The sequence below is a fragment of the Budorcas taxicolor genome, chromosome 11 (assembly GCF_023091745.1).
Source record: "Budorcas taxicolor isolate Tak-1 chromosome 11, Takin1.1, whole genome shotgun sequence".
Taxonomy (NCBI): Eukaryota; Metazoa; Chordata; class Mammalia; order Artiodactyla; family Bovidae; genus Budorcas; species Budorcas taxicolor.
Genome location: NC_068920.1, coordinates 29,145,599 through 29,171,959, shown reverse-complemented (window position 1 = coordinate 29,171,959; position 26,361 = coordinate 29,145,599). Strand labels below are relative to the sequence as shown.

The following is a 26,361-nucleotide window of genomic DNA, read 5'->3' as shown; positions in this document are numbered from 1 at the left end:
GCTTTCTCACTAGTTACTGGGCAGAACACACAGAAACAGTACAGGAATTGAAACCTTACAGCTGTGCAGAGCCTTTTAATAATTTCTTTTTCTTTTTGTACAGAAGCGTGATACTTTTCTTTTTCTTTTGAAGCCTTGAGATTTCCCCAAGGATTTTGGCACTGCTTGTAATCACCAGAAGAGGCCTCCCCATTTGTGTGTGTATGTGTGTGTGTGTGTTTAGTGGTTGGGGTGTGGGCAGGTGATGATGTCAGCAAAGCACATCTCAATTTCACATACTTCTTAGTGCTGGATAGATGGGATGGAGCCCTGTTGCCACATGACAACCAACTGATTAATGTACCCTTTATGTCATTTTTCTTTTAGTTGGCTTTCTCTTCTTATTTATTTTCAAACTTGCAATTTCCTGGGATTACATCTCAAACAGACAACCTGATGCAAAGTTCTGGGCTCAGAGTCAGCTTTGGGGGAACCTGATCTAAGAGATGAGATCAGTAGAAATTTCACCAGACATCATCAACAGGGAAAATCACCTTTTCTGCAAAGGGATACTTACATACATACCTGAGTCTAGTAACTGAATGAAGAACTACAGATTAAATTTCCAAAAAGAGTCACTCCTGTTGAGAGTCACAGGAATGAATCTCCAATCATGGAGGCCCTTAGCATATACAGAACAGAGGCCTCCTTAAGAGCGAGCAAGGCCATGGCTATGTGTGCTAGGCTGAAGAGTTCACACCATAATCTTTATAGCCTCTGATTATGACACATTACATGGCAAAAAGAGACTTTACAGGTTGGAATTAAGGTTATGCCTCTTAAAGTAGAGAGATTATCCTGGATACATAGGAAGATTATCTTGGATTATCTGGATGGACACAATTTAATTACATAAATTCTTTAAAAGTGGGAAGAAGCAGGAGAGTCAAAGAGATTCAGTGGAAGAAGATCCAGGGTGGATTCCAAGATGGAGAGGGATTCAATCTGCCATTACTACTTTGAAGATGGAGGAAGAGGACCAGGAGGTAGCGAATGTGGGATCCTCCAGAAGCAGGAAAGAGCCCTAGGCTGACAGCCAGCAAGAAATGACCACCTCAGTCCCACAACTGCAAGAAACTAAATTCTGCCAACAATTTGAATGAGCAAGGAAACAGATTCTTTGCTAGCACCTCCAGAAAGGCATACAGTCTGCAGCCACCTTGATTTTAGCCCAATGAGACCCATGCTGGTCTTCTGGCCTACAAAAATATGAGATAATAAATTTATTTTTGTTTTAGGTCACAAAATTTGTGGCAATTTATTACGGCAACAATAGAAAACTAATACAAGGAGGATTTTGTGAAAATATTATGAGATGAATTGTAAAACTTGTGGTAAGTTAACTATAGGGGCTTAAAACCTAGAAAAGATTCAGTTAAAGAGTGAGGATTATTAACACGTTTATTTAACAAATGTAACTTGACAACCACATGTCAGATAGAGGGGATACATTGGTGAACAAAATAGTGATGGTGATGAAGAGTAACTTCTGCCTGGTACCTGTCAGCTGAAAGGAACATCCATTAACATCAATAACTGATCAGGTGTGGAAATATCCCTTTGCTAGAAATGGACTCTATTGTGTGATTAAAAATACCACTACAGTTCATCTGGTTTCATTCCTCCCAAATTCTTGTTCTACAGACAATCTTTAAGTATTAAGTTAGGCTTTCTAGACATCTTGAGCATAGGAGGATTGGTTCTGGCTCCAGGATTGCACATCACATCGATAGGGGGAGGAGAGAAGCAGGGCACACATGCCCTTTAGTAGTTAAGACTTTAGCCTTTAGTCCTTTTGCACTTCTGTATATTCATTCTCTGGATCAAGTCACCCTGCCGAGCCAACCCAATGAAGTGCTGGACCTATAGCTGTGACAATCGATCCTGAAGGAACCAAGTGGGGTGTGGCTTCCATAGGCACTTACAGTGATCTTTAACCTGGGGTGCCCTGGAAAGGAATGCTCAGGGCTGCACGTGGTCCCTCCCTCACAGGGGCAATTGGGCTGGGAAAAAGGCTAGGGGTAGAGGGTGGGTAGGTAGGGGAGAGGAGCCCCAACAGCACTGACTATTTGATGAATTATGAATTATATAACTTGCTTAACTTGGCCCTGCCTCAGTTTCCACACTCCTGAAATGAGGCTGTGACATAGGGTTGCTATGAGGAGTGAAACATTTAAAGCTTTTAGCACAACACCCAGTATATTGTAAATCATCTGTAAATGTTTTATTATTCAATGCCCAGCCATCATTTACTAGCTGAGTGACCTCTAGGAAGAGAGACAATAAAGCAGTATCAAACTCAACTGTCCATATGAAATAAATAACTGTATTAATATTAGTAGAGTGCTTCACACTGTATGTGCCTTTAGCATTTTATGGTTGCGATTTGTCGCTGCTGTTAGAGAAGAGACCCTCAGCTGCAGGCTGGGCAGGGAGAAGTAAGGACATGACTTCAGCCTGAGGCTCTCCATTCTCTTCAGCTGAGGTCAGGACCACTGGGGTTTCCAGAGAAAGGTCAGGCACTAGGTCAGGAACACCAGGACTCCCTCCTCCTGTTGACACTGGGCAAATGGTCAAGGCAGTGGGCTCCAAGGTCAAAATCCTGAAAACGGGCCACAGAGGCCTGGAGAAGGAGGTGTGTGGGAAGGTGTAGATATGAGATCCAGCCACAGTGTTGTAGAAGGAGACTTCACCAGTCTCATAGTCCAGGAAAACCCCCACTTTTTCAGGAGGGCTGGCAACTGTCAGTTTGGTCCGGGGCTCAGTGAGAGCCCGGTAGTCATTCTCCTCAGACAGCCCTATAGTTCAGAAGTCATTCTCCGGGCTCATTTTAATCCAGCGTTTTCTCTCCATGTCCTCCTTGCACACCCCCACACGCCACTGTTTCCTGTCCCCAATCTCCTCCTCCCAGTAACGTCTCCCTGACGTGAAGCTCTTGCAGCCAAGCACACAGTAGTGCCAATCACATCACTTGGGGCTGTCTGGCAGATTTCAGCATTCCTCTGCCCGCTGCAGGCTCCTCTGGTCATCAGACACGAGCAGGATGGGGTTCACTGTGTTGGGATCCAAAAGCACATCCTCTGCAGAAATTTTGGGGGGCTGAATGGTGGGTGAACCATTGTTCCTAGATCTCAGAGCCTTAGCCCTCAAGCCCTGGGTCTGATTGAGGAAGCCCAAGTCCAGGGCTGGGTGCCCACAGCCTGCCCTGAATGTGACCCTCTCAGCAACACCAGAGGAAAGCCCTAAGGGGCTTGTGTTCAGTAGGAAAGGGGAAAGTAATGAGTGTCAGAGTCTGCTTAACCAACATCTAGAGCTGGCTCCTTCCAGCTACATTTTTCCTGTTTCTCTCCCTGAAGTGACTCTGCCCACCTGTACTTCATAGGCATAGATGCTTGCTAAGTTGCTTCAGTAGTGTCCAACTCTTTGTGACCCAGTGGACTGTACCCCATGGGATTCTCCAGGTAAGAATACTGGAGTGGTTTGTCGTACCCTCTTGCTGGGAATCTTCCTGACTCAGGGATCAAACCCACCTCTCTTACATCTCCTGTATTAGCAGGTGGATTCTTTACTACTAGTGCCACCTGGGAAGCTCGTGCTCCATAGGCATACGGGTTTAAATTTCAATCCTTGTGCTACCACTCATGAAGTGAATGTCTTTTCTCTTTTTTCCATTGGCCCAAGCTGTATAATATTTTAAGCCTCAATTTTCTTATCTGAAAAATGGGGCTTAAAAAATACTAATCTTTAGGGTAGAAGATAACACACATTGTGTATTTGGTTAAGGGCCAGGCATGGAGGAAGTCCCTGATGTTTTAATAGCTGCCAGTCTTTTTCTGGGCTAAGGGGCATTATGTTGAGGGCTTCCTGTGCTCCCAGGCCCACTCTCCATGTTCTGCTACCCTTTTCTGGACCCTGGAATCTGTCCTCTTTGGACAGTGACACTGGGCTCCCTTGCCTCTGGTCACCTGTTGGGTTTGGTCAGTGGGAGGCACTAGCTGAAGATTGGAAGGAGCAAGAACAGAGGCAAGACATTTATTTCCTCCTCCACTTCTTCTCTGCCAGCTTCAGGGAGTGATGCTTGACCAAGGGGATGACTCATCTCAGGATGCCCTCTCTGTGAGCTACAGCTTCCTGTGGGCCAAACACTCTCCTCCCCATCTCTTCAGGCTCAGCATGGTGACAGCACCCAAGTGTTGTGAACCCTTGGGGACTGAATAGTTCTTTGTCGATTTCCCTTTGCTCTCTTTCTCCCCTTTGTAAATAGTTGATTCTTGAAGCCCTCTTCAACCACCCATTTTGAATAAAATGTCTCTTTTTTGCTGGCTTTTTGACCAAGTACACATTCATTAACTCATTTAGTCTTTACCTCAACTCTCACATAAATAGGAACTACAATCATTGTCTACAAGTGAGGAGACTGAAGCTCAAAATATCAAATAACTTGAGGACACACAGTGGCAAGAGCTGGCATATAGACCTTGGGAAAGGACATGACCTTTGAGCATTGCTTTCTCTCCTTGGTCACGTTGCTTCCGCACTCTCGCTGCAATATTAGTTCACCCTGCCTGTCCTTCCCCTCACCTCCACCATTGATGCCTCTTCCTTCCCATAAAGATCTGTGGAAGCCCAGGAGAGCAATTCTCACCAGTTCTCTGGGCATGCAGTGGAAGGCTGCTGGAGACTGAGATCTCCAATCAGAACTCCCCCGGTCACAGGAGCTTGCTGTCCCAGCATCTCAAGACGTGGAAAAGAAAACGGGAATATGGTCCCTCGGGTTTTCGTCCTAGGGGATGTACAGTGATTCACTCACCAGCTTGGAAGAGGACCTTCTTCCACTCTGAAAGAAAGGAGACACAAAAAGGAATGCTCATGAATTCTGATCTTTCCCTCACCCATTCTCCTCACTCAGCCTTTTCTGTGTCCCTTTTTTCATCTATAGCTTGGGTAAATCAGGCATAAAACCTCTCAAAAATGGTGGATTTTCTTCACTCTATTGTGCTGGGGCTGCAGGTGACATGGCCAGGCTATACTAGGCTGTGTGTGTGTGTGGGTGTGTGTGTGTGTGGGTATGTATGTCGGCAGGGCAGGAAGTGGTTAAACTGCCCAGACACTATATCTGAAGGTCCTCTCTGAGGCTGTAGAAAAGCAGGGGTGGTACTCCCCACAGAAAATGAGCCTCGGGGTTAGATCTGAGTATTCCTACTGCAAATGCCAGTGGGTCGCGCAGCAGGGAAAAGGTTTAAATGTTTATCTACCTGTGCCAGGAAACTCAGAGAACATCCAGGTCACTCATCTGGATAGGTTTGAGACTTCTCCCCACCTACAATGGAAGAAAGGTACAGACATCATCTGAACTCTGTCATTTCTGAGTCCTTTCTTTTTACTTTTGCCTCATCTCGCCTTCTTTTTGACCACTCCACCCTTCTTACCTTCTGCCTCTGCCTGTTCAACTCTCATCTCCCCTCTCTTCTTTAGGGAAGGATATTGAAGGCCCCTTTCTCTATTAAAAAGGAAACACTCTCTATTCTCCCTACAAACTACTTCCCCCTCTCCAGTCACCCATATTTCTTCTCCTGGGAAAAAGGATCCAGAACATTCCTTCTTCCCAGGGCAGAGTTGGGGGCTGAGGAACCCAGCTGGAAAATATATGGGCAGAGACAGTCTTCTATGTGAATTCAGAGAAGATGTCAGAGCCACTTATGAATCATGTACTGGACCTTTCTCCACTCTGCAAAGGAAGAAAAGTGGTGAGTCATTAAGCGGTAAGTCATAAGAAGATGAGCATAGGTCCCTGGGGGAATCAGAACATACTGAGCTCATACTGAAGCATCTCTGGAAAAGAAGCAGAAAAAAAAAAAAAAAAAAAAAAAGTACTGTTATCGGGGTGGAAGGAGGAGGACCTCTAGAAAATAAATCTTAAAGTTGACCAAGTGCTGAGTTGGGTGCGAGAGGTGGGGATGGGGTGAGGTGATCCAGCTCCCTCCTGCAAAGCATGGGCCTTAGACTCCCTCTCCAGGTCAGATACCTTTTATTCTTTGTTCTTGCTCCTTTTCTGCCCAAGCTGTTTCTTTTTCCCTTTTTTCTATTTCTTTCTCTGTGAATAGAGCCTCTTTTTCCTTCCTCTGTAGCCACAGGAAGTAACTAGCTCCAGTGAGAAGCAGCAGACAGACCGTCAGGGTCCCTGCAAAGGCAATGATCCAGCGCTGGGCCCTCCTGAAGAAAGGGTCTGCAATGGGATCCAGTCTTAGCTTCTCATCCTCAGGACAGGGTTCATGGAATTCATCTCCTGACATTAAAATCTTTCTCTTCCTAAGTTCTCAGAGACCTTTAGGTAAGACTTCGGCAAGCCCTGCTAAGGTTTTATAGATACAGTAATAACATAATGTCAGAACTTGTCTTGAAATGTCTGTCTCTCACATGTAAATCTGTTACTTAAGCATCATAATCAAGTTTTTTTCTACTTAGAATTTATAATAGGTTACATCCACATGGTTCCACTATCAAATAAAAGCACATAAAACATTATCCGAGTCTCCTGTCCACTCACACAAGTTTTAATACACATTTTTCTAGTGAGTGAGGTTGGACACTCTTTCATGTGTTATTCCTTTTCTGTGAACTAATAATTCATGCTTTGCTCTTTTTTCTACTGTTTTGTACTATATTTTAATGGGATTAGCTTTTCCTCTAAATTTTAAGTTGTACACGGACCCACCCACCCCCAACTTTGTCGTTCGTCTTTACTTAGGGATCCGATCTTCATCACTTCTCTCCAGTTCCCATTGCCTGTCACCGTTCTTGGCACACAGGAAATGCTCAGTAAATCCTTGTGACATAAACAGGGGAAAACCAAAAAAAAAAAAAAACACCTAGTTCCATTAAAGTCTCTGGAACTCAGCTCAATGACTCACTTTCACTGTATACCACAGAGAAGCACACATCCCCCTTTCATTTCTTTTCTGTTTTTTTTTAATTTATTAAAAATTTTTTTGTTTTTATACTTTTCTTTTTTTAATATGGCTATACTAGAGTTTAATTGGTTAATGTTTAAATTGTCATTTTGTCTAATTTTCTATAGATTAAATTTTACATATGTCTCTTTTAAGGAATTTTTAAAATCTGGGGTATAATTGACTTACTTATATTATAATAGTTCCAGGTGTTCACATCCTTTTTCTTCCAACAGCCATGGCTCCTCACAGAATACCTGCAACTAAGCAGGGTACTCACCTGCGATGGAAATCCGGGCTGTCTTTTCCTGGTTGAGGAGGGGATTTCTGATGATAAAAGATACCCCTTCTCCAGAGCCGCCTTTCATGATTAGAGATGATGTGACTGCATACAGGCATGCTCCATCTGCAGCCAGAGGTGCTGTCACAGCTGGCATGCTCTGGGCCTCAGCGTCTCTCCACTGAATCTGGGGCTGGGGATACCAGCTGGTGGACTCGCATCCCCAGTGGATCCCCCATTCTCATGGCCCATCACTTGAATGTGAAGGTCAGAGTCCAGTGCTGTAGAAAGGATGAATGAGCCTCTGTTCTTGGGAGCATCCTGTATCGGTGAGGGTCTCAACAGGAACTGGATGGCACACTCAGATAATTAAACTCGAGTTTTCTAAGAAGCTATTTGCAAAAGGATGGTCATAATGAGGAGAAAACTATGTGGAACAGAGCAGTACTCCAGGGCCAGGAACAATGGAGTGTTGCCACCCACCCCTAAACCCAAAGGGGAGTGAAGAGGGAGCTGTTTTGAAGACCTAAAGTGGGAGAGTCATGTAGAGAGAGCTTTCATAAGAGGAGCTGTGATCTTCTGGAAGGGCATGTAGCCAGCTAGAGGTGGTCCTGCAGTGAATAAGACAGGGGCATAAGTACCCTGACCCTTCTCTCTTCCTCCTTCTACCTTCTGCTATGGCTCCCCATGGACCAAACCCAGCCAGAAGCTACATGGCAAGATAAAGAGATATGCCCTGAGAAAGAGATATGCAACGCTTGACATGGAATATGAGTCTAGTCTTGATGTTCTCCTGTGGAACACAAGCAATTTCATGGAATATCAGCATCAAAGGCCCTTTGTCACTACGACAGGTGAAGACAAAAGACCAACAACAATCATGTTTGAAGACAGAGAATAATACAAGCATTGTCCCAAACATAACCTTGACCAAACATTCCCCTGTCCTGACTGAGTGACGCCACTCCTTTACCAGTCCCAGATTAGCCTCACTCTAGTCTTATGAAGTTTATGAAGTTATCCACCCACAGAAATATACCTCCTCTCCTCTGACAGCATCCCATCCAGAGCAAAGCCCATTTCCATAAAGCTTGCCCTTAATCTCCTACCAGAAGCCCAGAGTCTATACCTAGTCTCCTCTATCACCCTCTTCCTGAGACCCCCATGCTCCCACAGGGCATGCACTGCTTCTCCTGCAACAAGGACTGAAGTCAACTGGTTCAATTGCAAGTGTGCTCTTAGGGGGTGTGGTTTGGAGAAGTGACAGTACAGATGCTGCCCTTACAGGTCAGCCTCCCAGGGCTCATGGAGGCGAGTACCTGGAGGGGCCCCCAGAAGCCACCTGAACCCAGACAACCATGCACCATCTCCAAGGAGATGTTTTCCTATCCTTCCCATCCTGACCTTCCAATTCCCAGCTTAGACCCTGGCAGTTGGCAGGAGGGAGCTCTTTACTTGACAAGAGAGCGTACAGGAAGGGGTCTTCCTGGAGGAAGACCTGCTTCTTTCCTGAGGGTCTCAGAGAAACGAAGTCAGAAGACAGAGGAGGCAGTTCCCAATGATCAGCCAAGAGCTCTGAGAGGTGGATTTGGAGCAGAAACTCTGCATCTGCTCCTAGGTCCCAGGAGGAACACACTCAGAACCGAACCTGAAGGCTCACCTGAAACCTTCAGCTCCAATAGGCTTTCTCATAGAAGTTGCCATCTTGGAAATAACACAGTTAGTTTCCACTGTCAGAGGCTCTAACGTTGTGTATTCGGGGCAAGGAGTGAGCAGCTGGTCGGAGATGAAGCAGATAAGGAGGTGAAATGGAAGAAAGTCTAGGGACAAAGCCATTTTCATCAGTGCTGCAATCAGAGAGATGCCAGAAAGAGTCAGACAGAAATACCACCTGGAAGAAGATGGAGAATTCTGTGTGGGAACCTCGGCCTCCCCAGGGCCGACTCAGGGAGAAACACAGGATAAGTAGTGTGAGGACCCATAATCTTCCTCTGCCAAAATGTCTGCTTGGGAGTCTCTTCACGTTTGAGTTCCTACATGGAATATCTCCCATAAAAATATATATGTTAAGTGTACAGACAGTAACCCTAGCCCATCAAGAAATCCTTGGCTCTACTGAGTATGTTCAGAATCTCTATACTCACCCACACTTCCTCAGCTATGTCAGGTCCAAGCCTCCACCATCACACCCTGATTAATATAGGACTCTCCTCTCTGGGTCCTCCGATTCTGCTTGTGTTCCCTACAGTCTCAATACAACATCCAGAACATTCCTTGAGTCACTTCCTGTCACTCCTCTGCTCAGCACCTTCTGCAGGCTCCTATTTCATTCTGAGTAGATGCTGAAGTCCTTCCAATGGCTGGCCTGGCCCTCCTGGAGCTGCATGCCTCACTTCATCTCCAGGCACACTGTCCTTCCTACTGTTCCTTGGACAAAACACGACAGAAGACCTTGACCTTGACTCTTCTCTCTGCCTGGAACCCTCTTCCCCATACATCCACAAGCTCACTCTCTCACCTCCTTCAAGTCTATCCTTTAAAGTCAGTTCCTCTATGAGACCCTCTCTGATCACAGAATTGTGGCAAACTGTTCCCATCCCCCTCAACGTCTCTCTTTTTCCCATTGCATTTTCTCCAGTGAACATATCATACATTTATCGTCTGTCTCCAGCTGCTAGAATGTAAGTTCCACAAAACAATGATATTGGTCTATTTTGTTTCCTAATGTGTAAGATACCTGCGGTGGTGGTTCACATGAAACCCTCAGTGAATATTTGTTGAGTTAGTGAATGGATGAGGGCTTACATATTAAACCATCAATACTCACTAGTATTTTAGTTCAGTTTAGATGATCAGAATAGTTGGGTGTCATCCAACGAATGAGAGGAGGGGAGGTGGAGAGTTTATGGAGATAAGCATTTTTCTGCATAATAATAATGCTCTTTTGGCCTGGCTTAGAGAGCAGAGCCTGGCCTCCTGTGCTTCCACTGGGGACTTAGTTGTATTAAAGCATTTATTCTTATTTTTCAATAAAGTGGTTTCAAAGAGCAAGCCTATCCTGGACATGCAAGTGTTGCAACTTGGTAAGTCTTTAGCGAACCTTTTCATAACTGTTCTGGGAATTCCCTGGTGGTCCAGTGGTTAGGACTCTGCATTTTCACTGCCAGCTTTGATCCCTGGTTGAGGAACTAATCTCATGCATGACCAAAAAAAAAAAGTTCTTTGGGGGGAAACATTTGTTCTTTAGTGGGAGAAACATCTCTGGAAAGGAAATGGTTCACTTTCTTTTTTCCCTTTCCTCCTGTGTTTATCAATGGTCCTTGGCAGATGGCCTGCCTCTGGGCTCACCAGCAATGGATAATTTACCTATCTTGGTCTTTGCACTGCTAGGGAAGTGCCTTTTAGGGGTGGAGATGTAATTGTTGGCACTTGCACGGAAGGGCAAACAAGTCAACTTCGAAACGCACAGCAGACCAGCGAGGCTCACGCCTATATGAAGTGCTGGGGTTCTTCCAGCTCAGAGGCAGGGCCTCTGCAACACCCCAGTTCCAGCCCAGTGTTTCCAAATGTATCTTGGTCCATTAAAGCACCTCCACCTTGTGTGATAAGAGAAGTGTGGGGCCCTTGCCAGTTAGCTAGGCTTGATTATAGCTGGAGTTCTAACTTGGCTTCCACTCCAACCATACCAGAGTTGTCTTCCTCCCTATATAGTGGACAGCCTGAGAGTCGATTATTCCAAGACAAGACTAAGAACTCCAGATGGAGCCCTCTCCCTTCTCCCATCATGTATTCTTTCTTTCCTGAAAATGTCACATGATATGGTGTGCTGACAAATGACTCAGGGTGTGCCCATCTGTCTCCTCTAGGCCCAACCCATGGCCGTTACAAAGTTCACATCACTTTCCCATCAGACTTTGGTCCAAGATCCTGGCAGATTCCCTGGGTCAATCAGAGGCTGAAACTACCACTTTTTTTTCTTTTTTTTCTTTTAAAGTTTTGGCCAAGCTTTGAGGCTTGCAGGATCTGGACCACTACCAGTGAAAGTGCCTAATCCTAACCACTGGACCTCCAGGGAAGTCCCATGAACCTACCACTTCTTAACCCCAAGGCGAGTGAATTGGAGAGTTAAGAATAAGGCCAGGTCTCAACTAGGCATTTTCATTCCTTCAACAAATGTTTATCGAGCACTCACTGTGTGCCAGGCCCACTACATGTTAGATGTTGGAAATGAAAAGGGTGTGGGAGGTAAGTCATGGCACTACAATTCAGCAGCTCTGTGATTTCAAAAATCTGTTTGAACTTCAGTTACTCATGACACATTATGAAACAGGAAGTTTAGAATGTACACAATTGACTTAGCAACGTCACTTCCAGATATCTGGTCTAGCAAAACACTTGCATGGGTGCAGAGAGAACTGTGTGTAAGGCTGACACTGAAACATTATTTTTAAAAGTGAAAAAAAAAAAAAGGGTAAACAAGCTAACCAGCCACTCTAACCACTAACAGAAGACTGGTTGGTTAAATAAAGGCTGATCTGTATGAGGGAACTCAGTGTGGCAGTTAAGAGTAATTTATAGTCACTAAACCAGAAAATCAAGATATAGTAAATAAATAAAAAGCACACTGCAGAGAAAATTAATGATTATATTAAAAAAACCAAAACCTAAGTTATTAATTTGTATGTACATGTTTATACCTTGGATTTCTCTGGTGGCTCAGATGGTAAAAAATCTGTCTGCAATGCAGGAGACTGGGTTTGATCCCTGGGTTGGTAAGATCCCCTGGATAAGGGCATGACAACCCACTCCAGTAATCTTACCTGGAGAATCTGCATGGGTGGAGGAGCCTACTGTCCAAATCACCTTAAAAGAGATCATACTAAACTGAAAATTGAAGGTTGAATGAGAGACACTTTTGTGCTTTGCCTCCTACCTTTGAAAATTATTTGGATGTTTTCAGTTTTAAAAGTTTTCATGTTTTACTCAGCAATTAAAATTTTTTACAAATAATTACTCTGACTGCAACATATTAGTTGTTCAGAAAATACCAACTCCTGTAAATCAACTGCATGTCAATAAATAAATAAAGTCTCCTCACACTAATTCGCCGTAAACAAACCAGTATAAGCCCTGCATTCACAGTACCTGCTACTCTTAAAACTGTTCCAAGAACTGCCTTTGAGAAGAGGCCAGCAGAGGGAGGTGAGTGGGTTGAGGAGGAGCTGGAAGCAGAAATTTGTCTAGCTGGGATTTCTGGGGAGCCTGCATGAAACTCAGACATACCCTCAGACAAAAGATTGCCTTTCACCATATCTTCTGCTCTTCAAAACTGCTACCTAAGATGCTAGAGAGAGGATATTATTATTATTATTATCATCATCATTATATAGGTAACAATTTCAATGCTGTCCTCAGAGTGAGGAATATATTTTCACTAATTTGGGGAGGATATTATTATTATTTTTTTATTCCTGATTATAGACTGAAGAAGGAATTCATAGGGCCTGGACTCCATCTTAGGCCTGTTCATGCTGATCATGCTCGGCCACCTTTCCAATGGACTCTGAACTCTGTGTTTCAGTTCAGTTCAGTTCAGTCGCTCAGTCACATCCGACTCTTTGCGACCCCATGAATCGCAGCACACCACGCCTCCCTGTGCATCACCATCTCCCGGAGTTCACTCAGACTCATGTCCATCGAGTCAGTGATGCCATCCAGCCATCTCATCCTCAGTCGTCCCCTTCTCCTCCTGCCCCCAATCCCTCCCAGCATCAGAGTCTTTTCCAATGAGTCAACTCTTCACATGAGGTGGGCAAAGTACTGGAGTTTCAGCTTTAGCATCATTCCTTCCAAAGAAACCCCAGGGCTGATCTCCTTCAGAATGGACTGGTTGGATCTCCTTGCAGTCCAAGGGACTCTCAAGAGTCTTCTCCAACACCACAGTTCAAAAGCATCAATTCTTCAGCGCTCAGCCTTTTTCACAGTCCAACTCTCACATCTATACATGACCACAGGAAAAACCATAGCCTTGACTAGACGGACCTTAGTTGGCAAAGTAATGTCTCTGCTTTTGAATATGCTATCTAGGTTAGTCATAACTTTTCTTCCAAGGAGTAAGCGTCTTTTAATTTCATGGCTGCAATCACCATCTGCAGTGATTTTGGAGCCCCCCAAAGTAAAGTCTGACACTGTTTCCACTGTTTCTCAGTGCTTATGAAAACAATAACAGAAGGATAAGATCCCCTCCAGACAGGGGAACCTTGAAGATCGTATCTAGGTTACTCATCGCCTAAGAGAAAACATACACTAATCACCCCTTCCTCCAGACAGGACATAAATTTTTCTGTGTCTATCGGAGTGTAACCTCGGGTTTATTGATTATTGGCTAATTGTTTGACTGTTTGAACACATGAGCACATAGCACGTGAATGATGGGGTTATTGGGACTGTATTTTCCTTGGTTTATGTAAGTCTCAAGGAATTTGGAGTGGTGGGTTCAGACACATACACATGGGGTATAAAAGATTTTCACAAATGCTGGTCGGGGTCCTTGGCTAAGAGGAGACTCTGCCTTGGGCCCGCCGGTGTAATAAACTGCACTCCACTATCTGCATTGTCCTTCTGAGTGAGTTTGTTTCCCAGAACGCGTGGCTACAATAAGACGACATCAAAACAGAGAAAAATATAAAGGAATAAAATTTAAATAATCTGTGATAGTAATCATATACTTTGCTTCATGGGACTATAAGGATTTCTGGAAGTATTTTGACCATAGATATATACTAAATGCCTGAAAATTGTCAAAATTATCATTTGACCCAGAAATTCCACTTGTAGAAACTACTCTTAAAGAAAAAAAAAGTCATCTCATCCTCATCCCTAATGTTTTGTATTAACACAAACATTCAAGTTTAAAGCTGTTTATCATAAATAAGATTCAATAGCAAAATGTAGATACAATTTAAATCTCCAAATTAAATCCAGCTTTGTTACAATTAGAAATAAAAACTCTTTATTAAAAACATGATTCCAAAATCCCTTTCATGATTGGACAATGTGTTTGTATCCGTTCTCCAACTGTTGCATATGCTGATTCAGATTTTTTAAATTACAAATAATTCTGTAATGAACATCTTTACATGCAAATCTTTAAGGCATATCTTTTTTTCAGAATCTCTTAGAACACATTCCCAGAGATGACTAGGAGAGATAAGAGTCCTTTGCTCCTTTCTGATCACAGTAATCTCCTAAGAACATGCAATCAGCACGCTTTTTTCATTCACATTGTAACTCTCCCACAAATGCTCAAATTCAGGTCTTTAGCCTTTGCATTGCCCTGCTGTCTCCACCCCCTCATCCCCTTATTACAGCACACCTGAGCCCCAATCACTTTCTTTGGGCAAGGCCCTCTCTCAGCTCTTCAGCCTCCCTCCTTCCAAGGCTCCTCACCCTGGATTTTACCTATTTTCCCACACTTACCTCTTGGCAATCCCATCTGAAAATTACAGCCCACAGAGTAAAGATAATCAATAGTTCCTCATTATAAATAAGAGTCTCTTTTCTCTGGAAGAAAGGAAAAAGAGAGATGCATGCTTACTCTGAGAAAGAGTAAGAATCGGTCTGTGAAGAATTAGTTTTGGATTGGCTCAGAGGGGAGGTTCTCATCAGTTGCTGGGCAGAAACCAGTGAGGTTTGAAAACTGAAAGTATATTGTATTGTGAAAAAGAAATCCCAGCCTAATTCTCACTTTGTATCACTCTGTGTTTCCCTAATTGAATCATTTATGCATATGTATGTATGTATAAATCAGTATTTATTATATATATCTGCTTTATGTCTTATATATAATAATAGACTTATTTTTTTCTCATAAAAGATTTACTGAGTAGAGAAAAGGTTTGAACTTGTGAAGAGAGGAAGACATGCATTAATTAAAACATTTCTGCGGTTTTTGACTAACGTCTGTTTGCATGTATAGCACACGTGGCAGGGAATATATTTTACAACAGAGGCAAATGAACAGAAAACCAGACCCTCTCCACCTTTTTTAGCACCTCTGAAATTCAAGTCTCAGATTCATTATCAAGTAATATAATTTTCACATTTTCCAGAGCAGTGTTCTGGTGACTGATTGGCATATTTTACATTTTTTCAGAAAAATTCTTATTTGGGGTGTTGCTGAGAAGGCTCATGAACTCTTTGAGCCTTATTTGTGCTAATTTCATATGTATTTCTTTCTCCTCTGCCAGCAGGATTCTTATTCCCCGAGGTTAGAGTCTGGCTGGTCTGTGGATACTGTTTCTGTTAGCGGTCTTTGGGACAAAGTGGTCCTATCTGTGGCCTAGAGCCTCCCAAGACAATTTGTTTGCCTCTTGGGACAATGATTAAAGCTCAAGGGACCTCAGTATGGCTTTGCTGATGGAATTTAATTATGTATATATATATATACACACATACATATGTGTACATACACATATATGGGCTTCCCTGGTGGCTCAGCAGTAAAGAATCTGCCTGTCAATGCAGGAGACACGGTTCAGTCCCTGGGTTGGGAAGATGGATCCCCTGGAGAAGGAAATGGCAATCCATTCCAGTATTCTTGCCTGGGAAATCCTCTGGACAGAGGATACTGGTGGGCTACAGTCCATGGGGTCACAAAGAGTCAGATAGAACTTGGTTACTAAACAACCAACAACAATAATATATACGTGTGTGTGTGTCCAGCCTTGTCGGACTCCTTGTGACATTATGGACTGTAGCCCACCAGTCTCTGCTGTCCAAAGGATTTCCCAGGCTAGAATACTGGAGTGGGTTGCTATTTCCTACTCCAGGGGATCTTCCCAACCCAGGTATTGAACCCTCATCTCTTGCATCTCCTGCATTGGCTCTTTACCACTAAGCAACCAGGGAAGCCTATATATATAATATATTTTATACAGGAAAGCCTATCTATCTATCTATTTTTTTTTCTTTCCCCAAGCAGGGATCTAACCTGGGCCCACATTAGTGAAAGCATGAGTCTCAATCACTGGATCACCAGGAAATTCTTGGAATTTAATAATATTACAAAAGTTTGAATTCAGGCTCTGTGGTAGAGATAGCTGGATGCTTGTGCAAGTTTCATTTTCTGTCTTTTTTCTCTTTCTTAAACTTACAAAGAGTTAGCATTCCTTCTGCGGTAAGGCTGAAGGAGGAAAGAGCCAGAACAGGCTCCATCTTGAAAGCAGGACTCCATCTTGGACCGGACTGTGGACTTTGAGCTATGTGCCCAATATCTATGGAAACAACATACCAACTGGAAAATCAGGCCCCCTGGAAGGAAGAGCCCCAGGGCTCGTACCTAGACTCTCTGCTGCCTAAAAGAATACCCTAATTATCTGTGTAACCGAATAGAATCATAAATTCTATTATGCTTACTGGGGTATGACCACAGGCCTATTGTCCCCTTTGTTGTATCAAAGATACAAATTTGATTGTATCTTTCTTTTCCTTTGTTCAGACTAGTTTCAGGGAATTTGGGGAGGTGGGTTTGGCATGTACACTTAGGGTATATAAGGTTTTCAGAAAAACTGATCAGGGTACTTGGCTAAGAGGAGACTCTGCCTTGGGCCCGCCGGTGTAATAGTATAACAAACTGCACTCCACTATCTGCATTGTCCTTCTGAGTGAGTTTGTTTCCCAGAACACGTGGCTACAACATTTGGTGCATGGACTGGGAAACTCCTCACTTTGAGGAGACAAGTCCCATTTGGGACTACTCCGGTGTCTTGCGGCTCGAATCTTCCTGGGGGGAAGGCACCTCGCCCTTCTGGAAGAATTCTGCTTCTCAATGCCCGGACCTTTCATGTTAGCAGGTAGTGGACGGCAGCAGGGGAACTGAGCGCTCAGGTGAGGAGGAACACACCGGGTAGGGTGGAAGAGGGGGCCTGATCACCCCCCTGGCAGGCATTAGAAGGGGCACAGACCCACAGGAGCCTGGAACAGGCAGGTGGCAACGATTGCTTGGTACACAGGTTAACGTGTGTGTTAGGGCTTAGAAAGGAAATTTGTGTGTTGTAGCCACGCGTTCTAGGAAACAAACTCACTCAGAAGGACAATGCAGATAGTGGAGTGCAGTTTATTACACCAGTGGGCCCAAGGCAGAGTCTTCTTTTAGCCAAGGACCCCGACCAGCATTTGTGAAAATCTTCTATACCCCATGTGTATGTGTCTGAACCCACCACTCCAAATTCCTTGAGACTTACATAAACCAAGGAAAATACAGTCCCAATAACCCTATCATTCATGTGCTATGTGCTCATGTGCTCAAACAGTCAAACAATTAGCCCATAATCAATAAACCTGAGGTTACACTCCAATTGATACAGAAAAATTTATGGCCTGTCTGAAGGAAGGGGTGATTAGTGTATGTTTTCTCTCAGGCGATGAGTAACCTAGATACGATCTTCAAGGTTCCCCTGTTTGGAGGGGGTCTTATCCGTCTGTTGTTGTTTTCATAGGCACTAAACACCGAGTTCAGAGTCCATTGGAAAGGTGGCCGAGCATGATCAGCATGAACAGGCCTAAGATGGAGTCCAGGCCCTGTGAATTCCTTCTTCATTTCCCCCTCTTGATGCTCTTAACTCATATTATGAGCATCATTCATAGGGATATATTGCACCCTGGCTCTCCGACTGCCAGTTTGGGAGAATGACATCAACCTTTGGGTTACAAAGTTCATAATACATTGTAAAATTCAGCCTCCACAAAGCAGAACTATCAAGACAACTACAACAGTGGTACATATAGTTTTCTACCAATCGCCCTTCACCCAAGATAGAACCAAAGTCCAGAAAGGAAGGTTTTCATTTCACATTGCTTTTACCTGATTTTTCATGTCATCTAAAGCAGTCGATACATTGCCAGACAAGTCAGGAATGTATGCACAACATTCAACCTTAATTATAGCACAGGTCCCTCCTTGAGCAGCTGTATGTCCAAAGCCATTCTATTATGAATTACTGCTTTTCCCATTTGGATTTGCTCTTCATTTAAGGCTTGGATGGCTTTTGTTCTATCTAGGAGGGCCTGTTTTGTGAAATTAGTCAAGGCCTCTGCTTTAATCATGATATCTGTTGTCCCTATAGAGGGTACGAATAAGGCAGCAATATACTCATACCATCGAAACATGATCTTGTCCACCTAGCATGTATATAAGGTAGATTTACCAGGGCTACTGGGGTAGATTTACAACAAGTAGTTTAGGCTTTTGTTACACTGGCATTTATATCAAATGTAACTTCATGACCCGAGTCTATTGACTGTAGGTCTTACACCAAGAGAGCAAGGAGAGGTTATGATTGGCAAGAGAGAGGAAAGTCTCTTTTTGTCATCCCAGAAAAGAGCAGAGTGGTTTAAAATCTCCTTGGCAGAATGGTAACACCCACCAAGGAAGTCCCTCCATCACTGACAGAGGCATAACCCTACATACCCAGCAGCTGGGAGTGTTGTGGAAGTTTGCATAGGAATGTCCCCATGAGATAAAAACATTGTCCTGAGTTGAAAGGGAAGTTAAATTCAAAATCACGTTGATGAGGCCAAGCAGCAGGAATTGATTGTGCAGCTTCATTCTGAAGGGGCTCGTCCAGGATCTTCTTTTCCTTCTTCTTAAGGATGGTCTTAGTCTCTCGAGGGTCAGCAGGGTTCCTCTGCGCAGCCCACTCAGCGTTTTTTGGGTCTGCGTGGTATGTTCTCTTCACCCTTGAATGATGATGGATCCAAGGGACAATACCTGAAACTTTAACTGCAGTATGGATAGTTAGAATAACATAAAGGCCCTTTCACAAATCATGTGTCCAATCTTTGACCCATACTTGATCACCAAGCGTAAACTCATGAATCTGTTCCCCAAGCGGGAACGGCACACTTTTCTTGTACGAACTTAGTTACCCGATTTATTACCTTACTCAGTTCCATCTGCTGTGAAATCCTATTCTCTCTTACCTGAGGCAAATTTGTTGACACCTGTTTTATAATGGGAGGGGGCCTCCCATTCACAATTTTGTATGGAGAATAGCCTTGGGACTGTGGGGTCATCCTGAGTCTGAGCAGAGCCGTCGGAAGCAAGTCCACCCAGGAGCAGTCAGTCTCTATGATCCACTTGGAGAGTCTCTTTAATGTCCGATTGGTTCATTCCACCATCTTAGAACTCTGGACCTATATGCAGTGTGCAGTTTCCATTTGATGTTTTAAGTTTTGCTTACTTGTTATACTAAATCAGCTACAAAAGCCGGGTCATTGTCTGAACCAATGCTGGTAGGAAGTCAAATCTGGGAACTATTTTCCTAAGCAGGCTCCGGGCTACTTCTGATGCACTTTCAGTCCAGGTAGGAAAAGCTTCTACCCATCCCGAGAACGTACATACCAGGATCAGCAGGTAACGGTAGTGTCGGTGAGGTTTCATTTCAGTGAAGTCCACTCCCAGGTGTTCAAAGGGCAGCGTGCCTTTCCGCTAAATACCCAGAGGTTTTTGTCTGAATACCTGAGAGGGAGCATTAACCTGTGAGCAGGCAGCATGGCCTAGGTGGGTCGCTTGGTGTGTTTGGTTTACCAGATTGTGTGCCAGCTCTTCTGGTACCTATAATTTGCCCCTTGGCAATTCCCACCATCCCTTTTCAGTCTTGATGGCCCCTTCCGCTTTGGCTAACCTGACAGCCATTGTCCTTGTTTTATCAGGCTAGTGCCATCAGTATATAGGACCCAGCTAGAGTCTGGAACCTTGTGTCCTTCTTTAAAACAAACCCCAGAGACCTTACCTCCTCCTTGCAGATCTGTGCCTTTTTCTTTGACACCCAGTAACCTGCTTCCATCAGCAGCTAGAGCAGCGCTTTTGTCCCTTCCCAGCATTTTTCCTTGGTCTCGGGGGCCAGCAGCAGGTCATTCCCATATTGTAGGAGCCAACATCCATACTCTTCCAGATGGAATGAGTTCAGGTCAGAAGCCAAGGCTTCCCCAAAGATGGCTGGGGAGTTCTTAAACCCTGTGGGGGAGTCCAGATGAGCTGTTGCTTGGTGCCCCCGACTGGATCTTCCCATTCAAAGACAAAGATGGGCTGTGACGCTGGGGCGAGGCATATGCAGAAGAAGACATCCTTGAGATCTAGGCGAGTATAAACTTTAGTCCTCGGCGGGAGGAGGCTAAGTAAGATATAGGGGTTTGGAACAGTGGGGTACAAAGTCACAGTAGCCTGGTTGACTAGCCTGAGATCCTGTACAGGCCTATTGTCCTGTCCTTCTTCCTTTTTGACTGGCAGGATCAGTGTATTCCAAGCCGACTGGCACTCTACTAGAATGCCCGCTTGTTTCAATCTATTCATGTGGGGCAGTATGCCGGCCCAGGCCTCTATGGGTAGTGGGTACTTGCGCTTTCTAACCAGGATGGTGCCTGGTTTGAGTTCTATTATCACTGGGGCTTGATGTCTAGCCAGCTTGGAGGGAAGGGGGTTTGTCTTTCGCCCAGACCTCAGGGAATAATTGAGTTAGCTCTCTCTCATGCTCTTCCGGCCCACCTGATTCTTCCTTCGGAGGCTCATGCAACCTCCACTCATCTTGGGGTGGTATTGAAAGAGAGAGCAAATAAGTCATAGTGTCCATCTGGAAGGTGGGCCTCTCCTTAGGGGAGAAAGTCATTTGTGCTCCTAGTTTGGAGAGCAAGTCTCTTCCCAACAGGGGTACTGGGCACTCAGGAATGTAGAGGAATTCATGAATCACTTGGTGCCCCCTCATCTGACATTTTCTGGGCTGGCAAAATGATTTAATCATCTCTTCTCCCGATACCCCAGGTACAGCGGTAGTCTTTTTGGACAGTGGTGCCACAGGTTTTGTTACTACCGACAGTTCTTCTCCTGTATCCACCAGGAAGTCACTGTTTTGGTCGCCCACTTTTAAGGTTACCACGGGCTCTCAGGGACCTGATATCTCTGAGCCCCGGCAGCCCTATTTAATTTCCAAGTCAGCAAGCCCCACAACTTCTAGAGCTTCCTCTTCCTTCCTTGCCTTAGGGCATTCATTCTTCCAGTGCAAAAGCTCGGCACTGGGCATACTGGTTTGGCTGTAACGGGGCCCAGGGCCTCTGTGGGCATCAGATGAAGGACTGTCCTGTCCCTGGGGCAGAGGAGGTTTTCCGGAGGGCCCGAGATAGACTTTCCCAGAGCAGCAGCTAGCATTGCACATCATTCCCTCCGGCTCTCTGGCAGAGCGCAGTCTCTGCTTAATTCCATCATCTCCCTCCCCTTCTTGTCAGTACTCACCGGGAGAGGTGGGGGGTATAGCTTGGGCAGTTTGGCTGGAGAGTTGGATCCTGGAAGTGCTGGCCAGAGGCTTCTGTCACTGGGATCGGAGCCTGCTGAGGTGGCGGCTCTACGACCTTGGGAAGAGCTGGCAGAGGAGCAGCGGCTGCTGCAGGACTTCACCTGGCCCTGGATTGGGCATTAAGGCGGCCTCTGATCCTGGTGGAGCATGAGGCAGAAGCGTCATTATCCAGTATGGGGGAGGGGTCACGTCGACCCGTCCAAATCCTGTAGAATTTCCTTTTTTATCATCAGTCAATTTTTGTGCCATTAATATTTTTCCCTTTCCCTTCTGGATACAGAACCTTGTCCAAGTAGCAGGGTCTTGAGCTAACCCTAGCCATGAGTCAATATATGGATATTGATCCAGGTGTCTCGGTTCTCCTACTGTATAGACTGGTTCCAGTATTTTTAAGTTCATGGTGTTCTCTGGTGGCCATCCTACTCCCATAGGGGGCCATTCGACCTCAAAGAGTATGTGAAGGTGGTTAGGCTTCATCTTCACCCCATAGTCTCCTCCTAATCCCTTCTTAAAATTTTTAATCATGCACTCCAATACAGTTGTCTTAGATTGACTTCCTCACATCTTGCTTACCTTCTCGGACTTTGTTCTACTTTTCCTTTTCGTTCTGTCTACGAAGTTCTCAGTACCCTATATACTTCTGATATTTCCACTCAGTTCAGTTCAGTCGCTCAGTCGTGTCCAACTCTTTGCGACCCAATGGATCGCAGCACGCCAGGCCTCCCTGTTCATCACCAACTCCCGGAATTCACTCAGATTCACGTCCATCGAGTCAGTGATGCCATCTAGCCATCTTATCTCAGGAGCCTTCTCTTCCTGCCCCCAATACCTCCCAGCATCAAAGCCTTTTCCAATGAGTCAACTCTTCACATGAGGTGGCCAAAGTACTGGAGTTTCAGCTTTAGCATCATTCCTTCCAAAGAAATCCCAGGGTTGATCTCTTTAGAATGGACTGGTTGGATCTCCTTGCAGTCCAAGGGACTCTCAAGAGTATTCTTCAACACCACAGTTCAAAAGCATCAGTTCTTCGGCACTCAGCCTTCTTCACAGTCCAACTCTCACATCCATACACGACTACTGGAAAAACCATAGCCTTGACTAGATGGATCTTAGTTGGCAAAGGAATGTCTCTGTTTTGAATATGCTATCTAGGTTGGTCATAACTTTTCTTCCAAGGAGTAAGTGTCTTTTAATTTCATGGCTGCAGTCACCATCTGCAGTGATTTTGGAGCCCAAAAAAATGAAGTCTGACACTGTTTCCACTGTTTCCCCATCTATTTCCCATGAAGTGATGGGACCGGATGCCATGATCTTCATTTTCTGAATGTTGAGCTTTAAGCCAACTTTTTCACTTTCCTCTTTCACTTTCATCAAGAGGCTTTTTAGTTCCTCTTCACTTTCTGCCATAAGGGTGGTGTCATCTGCATATCTGAGGTTATTGATATTTCTCCCAGCAATCTTGATTCCAGCTTGTGTTTCTTCCAGTCCAGCGTTTCTCGTGATGTACTCTGCATAGAAGTTAAAGAAGCAGGGTGACAATATACAGCCTTGACGTACTCCTTTTCCTATTTGGAACCAGTCTGTTGTTCCATGTCCAGTTCTAACTGTTGCTTCCTGACCTGCATACAGATTTCTCAAGAGGCAGGTCAGGTGGTCTGGTATTCCCATCTCTCTCAGAATTTTCCACAGCTTATCGTGATCCACACAGTCAAAGGCTTTGGCATAGTCAATAAAGCAGAAATAGACATTTTTCTGGAACTCTCTTGCTTTTTCCATGATCCAGCAGATGTTGGCAATTTGATCTCTGGTTCTTCTGCCTTTTCTAAAACCAGCCTGAACATCAGGAAATTCACAGTTCATGTATTGCTGAAGCCTGGCGTGGAGAATTTTGAGCATTACTTTACTAGTGTGTAAGATGAGTGCAATTGTGCAGTAGTTTGAGCATTCTTTGGCATTGGCTTTCTTTGGGATTGGAATGAAAACAGACCTTTTCCGGTCCTGTGGCCACTGCTGAGTTTTCCAAATTTGCTGGCACATTGAGTGCAGCACTTTCACAGCATCATCTTTCAGGATTTGAAATAGCTCAATAGGAATTCCATCACCTCTGCTAGCTTTGTTCATAGTGATGCTTTCTAAGGCCCACTTGACTTCACATTCCAGGTTGTCTGGCTCTAGATTAGTGATCGCACCATCGTGATTATCTGGGTGGTGAAGATCTTTTTTGTACAGTTCTGTGTATTCTTGCCACTTCTTCTTAATATCTTCTGCTTCTGTTAGGTCCATACCATTTCTGTCCTTTATTGAGCCCATCTTTGCATGAAATGTTCCCGTGGTATCTCTAATTTTCTTGAAGAGATCTCTAGTCTTTCCCATTCTCTTGTTTTCCTCTATTTCTTTGCATTGATCACTGAAGAAGGCTTTCTTATCTCTTCTTGCTATTCTTTGGAACTCTGCATTCAGATGCTTATATCTTTCTTTTTCTCCTTTGCTTTTTGCTTCATTTCTTTTCACAGCTATTTGTAAGGCCTCCTCAGACAGCCATTTTGCTTTTTTGCATTTCTTTTCCATGGGGATGGTCTTGATCCCTGTCTTCTGTACAATGTCACGAATCTCATTCCATAGTTCATCAGGCAGTCTATCTATCAGATCTAGTCCCTTAAATCTATTTCTCACTTCCACTGTATAATCATAAGGGATTTGATTTAGGTCATACCTGAATGGTCTAGCGGTTTTCCCTACTTTCTTCAGTTTCAGCCTGAATTTGGTAATAAGGAGTTCATGATCTGAGCCACAGTCAGCTCCTGGTCTTGTTTTTGTTGACTGCATAGAGCTTCTCCATCTTTGGCTGCAAAGAATATAATCAATCTGATTTTGGTGTTGACCATCTGGTGATGTCCATGTGTGGAGTCTTCTCTTGTGTTGTTGGAAGAGGGTGTTTGCTATGACCAGTGCATTTTCTTGGCAAAACTCTATTAGTCTTTGCCCTGCTTCATTCCGTATTCCAAGGCCAAATTTGCCTGTTACTCCAGGTGTTTCTCGACTTCCTACTTTTGCATTCCAGTCTCCTATAATGAAAAGGACATCTTTTTTGGGTGGTAGTTCTAAAAGGTCTTGTAGGTCTTCATAAAACCGTTCAACTTCAGCTTCTTCAGCATTACTGGTTGGGGCACAGACTTGGATTACCGTGATATTGAATGGTTTGCCTTGGAGACGAACAGAGATCATTCTGTCGTTTTTGAGATTGCATCCAAGTGCTGCATTTCGGACTCTTTTGTTGACCATGACGGCTACTCCATTTCTTCCGAGGGATTCCTGCCCGCAGTAGTAGATATAATGGTCATCTGAGTTAAATTCACCCATTCCAGTCCATTTTAGTTCGCTGATTCCTAGAATGTCGACGTTCACTCTTGCCATCTCTTGTTTGACCACTTCCAATCTGCCTTGATTCATGGAACTAACATTCCACGTACCTATGCAATATTGCTCTTTACAGCGTCGGACCTTGCTTCTATCACCAGTCGCATCCACAACTGGGTATTGTTTTTGCTTTGGCTCCATCCCTTCATTCCTTCTGGAGTTATTCTTCACTGATCTCCAGTAGCATATTGGGCACCTGCTGACCCAGGGAGTTCCCCTTTCACTATCCGATCATTTTGCCTTTTCATACTGTTCATGGGATTCTCAAGGCAAGAATACTGAAGTGGTTTGCCATTCCCTTCTCCAGTCGACCACATTCTGTCAGACCTCTTCATCATGTCCTGTCCATCTTGGATGGCCCCACAGGGCATGGCTTAGTTTCATTGAGTTAGACAAGGTTGTGGTCCATTTGATCAGACTGGCTAGTTTTCTGTAGTTTTGGTTTCAGTGTGTCTGCCCTCTGATGCCCTCTTGCAGCACCTAGCATCTTACTTGGGTTTCTCTTACCTTGGACGTGGGGTATCTCTTCACAGCTGCCCGAGCAAAGTGCAGCCACTGCTCCTTACCTTGGACGAGGCGTATCTCCTCACAGCCACCCCTCCTGACCTGGAACGTGGAGTAGCTCCTCTCGGCCCTCCTGCGCCCATGCAGCCGCCACTCCTTGGATGTGAGGTAGCTCCTCTTGGCCGCCGCCCTGACCTCGGGTGTGGGGTAGGTCCTCTCAGCCGCTCCTGTGCCATCGTAACCTGGCACTCTCGGCCGCCGCCTTGACCTCGAGCATGTGGTAGCTCGTCTGGGCCACCACCTCTGACCTCAGGCAGATGGTGATTGCAGCCATGAAATTAAAAGACGCTTACTCCTTGGAAGAAAAGTTATGACCAACCTAGACAGCATATTGAAAAGCAGAGATATTACTTTGCCAACAAAGTTCCGTCTAGTCAAGGCTATGATTTTTGTAAGGATGTGAGAGTTGGACTGTGAAGAAAGCTGAGCACTGAAGACATGATGCTTTTGAACTGTGGTGTTGGAGAAGACTCTTGAGAGTCCCTTGGACTGCAGGGAGATCCAACCAATCCATCGTAAAGGAGATCAGTACTGGGTGTTCATTGGAAGGACTGATGCTGAAGCTGAAACTCCAATACTTTGGGCAACTCATGCAAAGTGTTGATTCATTGGAAAAGACCTTGAAAAAAAAAAAAAGAAAAGAAAAGACCTTGATGCTGGGAGGGACTGGGGGCAGGAGGAGAAGGGGATGACAGAGGATGAGATGGCTGGATGGCATCATCGACTTGACGGACATGAGTCTGAGTGAACTCTGGGAATTGGT

The 26,361-nt window shown here is 44.6% G+C and overlaps 1 pseudogene; it reads right to left on the bottom strand.

Annotated features, from left to right (window-relative positions):
• Positions 1-2,412: 2,412 nt before the first annotated feature.
• On the bottom strand, positions 2,413-25,872 carry LOC128055519 (butyrophilin subfamily 3 member A3-like; annotated as a pseudogene).
• Positions 25,873-26,361: the final 489 nt, after the last annotated feature.